Below are 9,468 nucleotides of genomic sequence, written 5' to 3' on the forward strand. Positions count from 1 at the left end.
CTTCTTGACGCTTTTCCCTCGCATCTCTTTCGCTCGCTCGCCTTCCTCCCGTCATTCCCTCCCTTTCTCCCGCCAAACCCCCTCCAGCTCGCCTTCCAGTCGCCGCCATGCCGCCGAAGAAGTACGCCATGCCGCGCGCGGCGGCAACCACGACTGGCACCGTGGCCCACCCGAAGCAGAGGAAGCCGAGGGCGCCGCCATCGAAGCCACCGGGCATGTCGAGCGCCGAGTGGAGGGTGAAAGTTCAGCGACGCGACGCAGTCACCACCGACCGGCGGAACAGGGCCATTGCCAAGAAGGCCCGCGACAACGCGGCGCGTGCGGCGGCGTCTTCCTCATCGGTCGACCACACGGGGATGATGAATCCACCCGTCGTCAGCCACGCCCAGTACGCGCCCTGGGGACAACAAGGCGTCGGATCTCCATGGGGATCGTCGTTGCCCGGCTACGGCGACGGCGACGCGCACGGGGGGTTCAACCCAAACGTGACCTTCCCCCATGGCCAACCCCGCGACGCGCACACCCTCGCCCGCCTTCGTCGGCGTGCAGTACCCTCCATACAACTACTCGCGGCCCGCCTCCTACGCGTCCACACCGATGATGAAGAACAACGCTATCAAGCTCGACCTGCTCCGGACGAACGTCGCCGCGAAGAAGAGGAACACCGACATGGCTTTTTTGATGGGCGGGGCGGACATGCTCCAGAGCAACGACGAGCAGCTCAGGGCGTGGTACATGGCGGAGCGCGGCCTCATCCTGAACCAGATGCAGACGGCAACGCCGACGACGCAAGCTCCCGCGCCCACAACCACACGGACGCCAAGCCCGAACGACGCCTCTACATCGCCGCCCAGCAGTGCCGAAGCCGCGCCGACACAGCCCAGCACCGAAGCAGCTCCGACACCACCGAGCCCGCGCACGCCGACTCCGCCAACGCCTGGAGCCGACCCCGCCGAGTGAATCATTGCGCACGCGAACTTGCGGCGTGTGACGCTCTGTTTTTTGTAACGCCAGACTACGTCCGATCGCCGGATTTGTGGCGTCTTTTGAGAGCGAGAACGACCAAGTTTAAATTTCCCGCATCCTGGGGCCGGCGCTTGGGGGCGTGACTGGGAGCTAGGTCGCCCCCAGGGGCCGAACTAGCACCGGCACGCCCCCAGGCCGCTCTATTTAGGCGCCCTGGGGGGCCGAACGGCTGGAGATGCCCGGCTCATAGGTCCAGCTAAATAGTGATCATTGTCGAAGGAATCCAAACAGACAATCCCGTGTCTCGGTTGTAGCGAGAGTTAGTGCGCTCTTCCGCAAGGCGCGTCCATAAATGGGCCCGCTAGGCGCGCGGGAGGCCAGGGCCTCTTTTTAGTTGTTTTCTATCTTTGTTTATTTTTTGTTTACTTTCATTTATACTTTCAAATATTCTTAATAAGTACTCCCTCTGTTCCAAAAAATAAGTGTCTCAACTTTGTACTAACTTTAATACAGAATTGTAATAATCTTGAGACACTTATTTTGGAACGGAAGGCCTATATTACAAAAATGTTTCCATAAAGTATTTGAAAAATAATCTTAACCAAGCATTTGAAAAATGTCAAATGCATGTAAAGAAAATGTTTCTTGTGTATACGAAAAATGTATACGCAAAATATACAATGTGCGTGAAATATGTTAATCATGTATTTAAAAAATATTATCAAGCATTTTAAAATGTTGAACGGGTATTTGGAAATTTCGCATCAAGAATTTGAAAGATATTAAATGCGTATAAAAAATGTTGGCCATGTATTCAAATAATGTTTACCAAGTATTTGGAAAAGTTTGAATCAAGCATTTCAAAAATGTTAGATATGTATAGAAAAATGTTGACTATATATTAATTTTTTTATTTTTGTATTGTATTCAAAAAACTTAAACTTGCAATTGAACAATATTGCTGGCAAGTGTCATACCTGCACGAGCAAACTCCCTTCACTGACGCGGCCTTTCGTGCCAATCCATGTGCGGGGCATAACACCTGCTATTTTTCAATTTCATTTTCATCGCCATTTTTATGTTTATATTTTGCATTATTTATATTATATTATATTTAGAAAAAAAAGTGATTTAAAAATGATCAGGAAACAAAAAAATACTCGTGCATTTTAAAAAATGTTTGCATATTAAAAAAGTTCATAATTTGAAACAAATGTTAGGAAATAAAAAAAATCATGATTTTGAGAAACGTTTAGGAATTTGAACAAATGTTAGAGATTTTTCAAAAATTCAAATAATGCTGGTGCATTCAAACCTTTCATCGATTCAAACAGTGTTTGCTGATAGAAAGTTATTTAAAAGAATTTGAAAGCTATTCAGGCATTTATTAAAAAATATTTGGCTAAATAAAAATGATCCTGAATTTCAAAAAATTATTCCCCAATTTCGAGAAAATGTAGGTTATTTCAAAACAACGTTCATGAGTTTAAAAAATTGCGAATTTGATAAAAAATCCGCCATTTAAATTGTTTTTGTGATTTTGAAATTTTATTTTGAATTCATGAAAGTATACATGTATTGAAAAATATTCATGATTAAAAATACATTTTGAAAATATGTTTACAAAATAAAAAGGAAATGAACAAAAGAAAGAATAGAAAATTTAATGTAAAAATAATAGAAAACAGATATTAATAAACAACAAAAGTGAAATGAAAAAGAAATGAAAGGAGATAGGAAAGAATGGAAACAATAAAAAATTGATAAGAGAATAGATCGGTCTGGAACCTTCCTATGACCGAGAAAGAGCTAGCTGGGCCGGCCTAATGTGTACGTCGCGCGAAGTGAGGGGTATGCGTCGTCGGGCCGCCACGTCCGGCTGGGCCCTCGACCGTCGCCCTTCCTGCCCCGGCCCAGGGCCGGTTAAGGCCGGCTAGCCGAGAAGACCATACAGCAGGATTGCAACTTGCAAGGACTTTCCGCGAGAAAATCCTATTCGCCGCTTATTGCGGCAAACTGTCGAGTTGCCGCACACCCCCTCGTCTCGAGTGGGCCGGCCTTTTTATTTCCTCTTCCGTGCCCTTTTCCTCCCTTGCCCCGACTCGTTCATATTCAGAGCAGCCACAACTTTCCCTTCCTTCCTCGCCTCGCCTGGATCCCCTTTTCCTTTGTTGCGGCGGCTGGTTCTTCTGCTTCCTCCGCCGGCCGCTGCTTCTTCTGCTCCCTCCGCCGGCCACTGCTTCTTCTGCTTCCTCCACCGGTCGCTGTTTCTTCGGCTCCCTCCGCCGGCCGCTGCTTATTCTGCTTTCTCCACCGGCCGCTGCTTCTTCGGCTTCCTCCGCCGGGATCCTACTCCTCAAGAGACTACGGCTCTCATAAGCAGCCGGTGGGCCTCTCTACTCGCTATTCATCCGCGCCATCGCATCAGATCTTGCTGAGCTAAGCGCGTTGGATGTTTTTTTGCAGGTTTTCTGTGCCTCTGCTAGGGTTTCCTCAAGCTCGGCGTCGTCCAGGTCCCGGTGAAGCTCGGCATCAACTTGGTAACGCGCCCAATCCCCCCACCTCCCGCCCCCCGTTGTGTTCTTTGCTCCCTGTGTTATACCGCGCGATCTAGCCGTTTTTTTTTTCATTTAGCGTTTTGGTGAAGTGTTGCTAGGGTTTTGTAGGGGGCTTTGGTCGTAGTGGTGGTGTTTTGGATGTTATGGAGATTATACAAGGGGGTTTTGTTCAGAGATCTGGATTAGGGGGTTTGATTCAGCATGATGATGATAGGGGGTTGTGTTCAGAGATTTGGAGTCAGGGGTATGATTTTCAACATGATGATGTTAGTGGGTTGTGTTCAGAGATTTGGAGTCAGGGGTATGATTTTCACCATGATGTTGTTAGGGGGTTATGTGTTCTGGTACTTTTCCTTGAGATTTTATGTTTTGTTTTGTTGATGATGGTTGGTGCTTTGTGTAGCATGGTCGTCTCTGTGTGTTTTTGGATTTTGTAGTAGCATCTGAAGATGACATGGAATTTTTTTTCACATATGTTTGTGTAACTTTTTACTAGTACTGTATCTGTGCTGGATCATATTTTGACAAATCAATTTTTTGATTCCACTATGATTTGTGCAACCAAAGTGAAGGTTCTTCATATTTGATTTGTGCGTATGCAGAAAATAATTTGTTGGTTTGTTGACTGAGTTTGTTGATTTCTTAATCAAGCTGGAAAATAATTTGCGTACATTTGCACCATCCAAGAAATTGTCCCTTAAATCATCCCCCCCTCTCATTAATCTGGCAACATTGTGATGCACAATCGTTTTTCTGCCGTAGGACTGATAGACACTTGATATGTGCTTATGCAGAAAAAGTATTTTGTAATTGATAAGCAAAGTTGGAAATCTGTTTTTAACTGCTTGACTGAACGCATTCAACTGTTGCGTCACGTGTTTTATACTTTTATTGATTCCACGCCTATCCTTGTCAATTAATCCATAGATGCATCCATAAAACCCTATCCTAGCCTAGTGTAGTGAGTGGCAAAAGCGACTTTCAGGGTTCCGGCGCGTGGGGTGTGGGGAAACAAAACGAACGTGAACGGTAGGAATAGGTGGAACCAACAATCAGTGCCTGCTTTTATTGTTTGTTTGTTGTGAAGTTATATGTCATTTCTTTTTGTTAATCTGATGTTTACTACAGGGGCTACTTTTTATTGTGCCCTTTTTTTTGTTAATCTCTTTTCGAAGTTGTTGAACTTGTGGCATTTTTTATACATTGATTCCTGTTAATTCACTGCTTTTATATTTGATTGGAGAATCACTCTTCTCTTCTTTTTCACAATAAACCATGAAATAAGATATGAATAAGATTTGCTTAAATTACAATTTTGAGAATAACTTTTGTGTGCTACCCTTTTTTCACATATGGATGGTTCTCATGTTAGTTTCATTTTTTTAGATGACTGTTATTACGTGATGAGTTATATATTCCATATAGTATGTTGTTGTGGTTTTTCATATATGATGTAAACCCAGTAATGCAAGATGAAACTTGCAAGATGTGGTACTTTTTAGGTTGATGTTTATAAACATTTTTTCTTCAAATGTGTTTACATGTTTTTAATATACTTTCTTCTGTGTGTTTAATTAGTCTTTGTTTCATGACCTTAGTTTTTTTATTTTTATACATGTCTCCCTCAAGTCTAAACATGCCTAGACTTTACAAATATCCTGCTGGTACCATCAAGCACAGGTTTTCTACCATCAGGTGGCATAAAGCAATTTCTGATTTAAGTGATAATCAAAAGTCGTTTGTTAGGAAATATGAGCTCGATAATCTTCTGAATATTCATCCTCACTTAATGGTTCCAATACCAATCCTTCAATGGGTGGCGGACCACCTGAATTGCAATGGGACTGGAGTTTTCAGAAAGGGTGATAAAATAATTCATCTTAGAAGAGATATGGTAATTCAGGTTTTTGGGATCTGTTCTGGTTCTGTGCCTTTTCCTCTGGATAGCACAGATCCAGTTGTTGTGGCTAGAGTTTTACAACTTAGGTCTCAGTATCTCGGTAATGGTCAGAAGAACATTCAATTTGATAATATCATCACTATCATGAAGAATGACGAGACCGAGGAAGGATTCATGCGGAGTTTCTTATTTCTGTTCATAAGTTCTGTTTTCTGTCCAACCACTCGGAATTGTGCAAATTGGAAAATTCTTTATGGGCTGCATGACATTAGCAAGTTGAAGACCCTTGATTTGGCTCAACTTTGCATTGATCACTTGAATAAAGAAATTGATAACTTCAGCACCAATCTATTCAATAGGACTGAAACTCCATTGAACAATTCAATCTATGTTGGTGGATGCTTACATTTAGCTGCTGTAAGTTTTATAATTTCCCCTCCTTTTCATTTTTTAAATGTATTGTTAAGTTATGCAATTTTTGTTTATATTTCATTGATTTGGTGTTTCATGTTCTCTTATGACTCCCAATATTCTTAGATTGTCTATGTGGACTTTGTGGACTTCACAAAAGCTTCTCAACAACGAAGCATCAATTATGGAGTCCCTAGAATGGCCTATATTCAGAATGATGACTTTGACTATCTAGCTACAGTGGACTTAAACCCAAGATCCAAGAAGACGTTTGCATTGGGATTCTTACCAGCAAGCTTGTTCTATCTTTTTTTTCCGCATTTGTTTAAGTGACGACAAAAGTTGTAGAAAATACTTTCAAACAATAATGAGAAAATGTTTTCATTCTTAATTCTTTGGAATGACATTTTTAGGTGACTTTAAGAACTTTTCAGAACTGTTTGTTGACTTTGTTTTTTCTTTTCAGCTGAAAGACATTTCTATGACACCTTACGGTGCTCGTGCAATTGTATTGGCTCAAGAGAAGTGGTCCAAAGCCCCACAGAGTTATGTTGCTAAGGAAGATCTCATTCCAAAGTCCAATGACATCTCAAATGTTGCATCTACCTCGAACAGTAATCCAGAAGTATGTTTTATCTAGTTGTTATTAACCTTTTTGTTTACCAATTCATTTTAGTCGTCTCACTTTAGTGTCATAGCGAACTAGGAAATCAGTTGCCATACGTCTATAGTCTGTTCACAAGAAAACGGATTACATAATATGCTCCTAGTATAACATAATAGAATGAGTTCTGCATTCATAAAATGAACATACTGTGTTCAGGATGTCAACTGAGGTAGGAATTTTGTTAGAGGTAATTTCCTCCTTGTCAATTAGGCGGTTCTCTATTGTATTGACATTGTATCAGCAATTGACAAGAGTAAAATGAAACACAAGGAACAGAGTCTGACTATTTTTCATTGTTTACCAATGACATCTCACACGATTTTTTCAATGCATGAATCTGTTCCATGTGCAACATATGAATAGTCAAAGTATAAGAGTTGCAGTGTTAACAATACAACATATGAGTACTTCAATGCATAATTTGTTCCTCTGCTTTGAACATATAATCATTTTACTAGATAATGATTTGGTCCTTCTATGTTTATCTGCTTATTTTTAACCTTTTTTTACCAATATATTTTAGTCTTGTCATTTCACTCTCATATCACAACTAATACACATGTAACTTTTCTGTCCTGAAATAATAGGTTATGAATATAATATCTCAAGTTGTTGCAAAGCATGATGAAATTTGGAAGAAGCTTCATGAACAGCATATGCAAAATATGTTTTCAGATCTCAAAACAACTCTCATGTCTCTTCAGCCAAATACAAACAGCCAAGTAAACATTGCTGGTACTTCAACCATGAATCCTATTGTTCTTTCAGCACGCAGCAACATGAATAACCAGAATGAACCAATAAATGCAAACCATCGCCTAGTCCAGATAGTCAGTGAGCCAATTAGAGCATCTTTATTCCAAGATCATGTACAAGTTACTCCTACTCCTGAGGTTACCTTAATGCACAGCAGCAAGGACATACAACTTGAAAAAGCAGTTCCAGTTAAAGAACAAGATTCAGTTCCTCAGCAAGTGCAGCAAACTGAGCAAGCACCTTCAGTTGTAAACATTGTTCAGAATGAAGAAATTTCACCTCGGAACAATGGTATTCATACTGACAACACACTTGATCAACCTATTTCTTATAGTCAAATAAGTGACGGTACTCAATTTGCTGTTAACACTCTTATTGAGATCTCAGGTGCCTTTTCTGAAACAATTCATACTCGACCAATCTCAGTATTGCAACCAGTGGACTGCGTTCAACATGCAGTCAATAGTGAGCCATATGAAATGGAATTTCAGCATGTGAACGCCACAACAGTCCATATTCAGGAAACTCCCGTTTCTGTGAGCAAAGAAACTCGATTAGTGAATGAGCCTCCAATGAAAGAAGTGCCTTCTTCGTCAACATTCTAACTGAAGATGCCATTATGCTAAGGAATGTGATCTCACAATCAAATGACAATCTGGAAGGTGGCATTGAAATTGCCATGAAGTATGTTGATGACATTATAATCCCAGAACTTGATAAGACGGTCCCCAAAGGTACTTCCCATCTTTTTTGAAATCAACCGCTTTTCCCTTCTGTTCATTTTTGTTTGCTTTTCACTGTATTGAATTTTTACTTCCAATTTGCTTGTTTTAGTTTTTGGAATGTCCTGCCTTCTTTTTACACGCTTCATTGTTTTTCATACCAAAGCTTATTATATGTAATGGGTTCATTGGACAGGTCCTGTAGTACCTGAGGTACCTGAGCACAAATCATCTCATGCAGCATTGAATATATCTGGTCCCAGCACTATAGAGAAGAGAAATCGAAAGAAAAGGAAAGCAAAAGATCTATGCGCTCAAGATAAAGTATCAAAGATAAGTGTTGAACCTCATGTTCAGGAGTTTTATAAGAAATACCTTGGAAACATATTCTTCAAGAATGAAAAGTAAGTTTTTTCAGGAACATCTTACTTTATATGCATGAAACAATCTATCTTTTTGTTGTATATTCTATATGTTAACTATTTCAGTTTTTAAAAATGCAGTCCAACCATTATTGACATCAATGGATTTACTGTCGAATATAAACATTTCTATAATTCACTCAAGGCAATAGGAAATGTTCACAGTGAAGTCTTCAATGCTTATGTCCAAGTTTTCAATTATGAGAATGAAAATCCAGATCCAAAAAGTAAGGAACCTTCGAAATACTGCTTCACTTCGTACTTCACGGTAAAGTTTCCTATTCCTAATCTATAGTATTTCCTTTTGTTTTTGTTCCGTGTTGAACTTTTTGCAACTTCTGTTCTTACTGTTGTTATCTCTTTTTCTTGGATGTGCAGGAGAAGTTACTTGATGATCCCAAGAATTTCAACTCTCGATCTTGTGTAAGAGAATTCAAGAAACTCAACTGTGGCAAGAACTTACACAAGCGTGATATGGTAAACATCAGTTATCAATGCAACTTCTCCAAATTATCACATGCTCTCTTCATCTGTACTGATTTTACTTCTTTGTTTGCGATCCAGCTATATTTCCCTAGAGTTGATTCATTCCACTGGACTTTGTTCTGCATTAACAATCTGTTTGAAACCGTCAATTTCTTTGATTCAAGGAGTTCTGTTCCTCAAAATCAAGTCAACAAGTTAACATCAAATCTGGTTTGTTTTTCTACTGTTTTTTAGTTTTTACTCTTGTGCCTTTTGTAACATCAAGTCTTTTGTGACTTTTAGTTTTTACTCAGTAGTTACTCGCAGATAACTGAACTACTATTTTATTTTCTACAAAAATTCTGCACTGGTTGAATTCTTATACTTCTTTTAATATAGATCATCAACATGGGCACCATTCTCAAGTCTTCTGGATGCACATACAAGAATATTGAGAATTTCGACTGCATTTCTCCTGAGGAATACCCCCAGCAAGACAACCTGTGAGTAAAGCAACCATCATTATGCTGCATGCACTTTTCTGTCTTTAACTCTTATAATGAGTTAACATTCTGGCACCCAAGAAGTTCCTTTTGCTGAA

Source organism: Triticum aestivum, chromosome 1A, assembly GCF_018294505.1.
Source record: "Triticum aestivum cultivar Chinese Spring chromosome 1A, IWGSC CS RefSeq v2.1, whole genome shotgun sequence".
In the NCBI taxonomy this organism is placed as follows: domain Eukaryota; kingdom Viridiplantae; phylum Streptophyta; class Magnoliopsida; order Poales; family Poaceae; genus Triticum; species Triticum aestivum.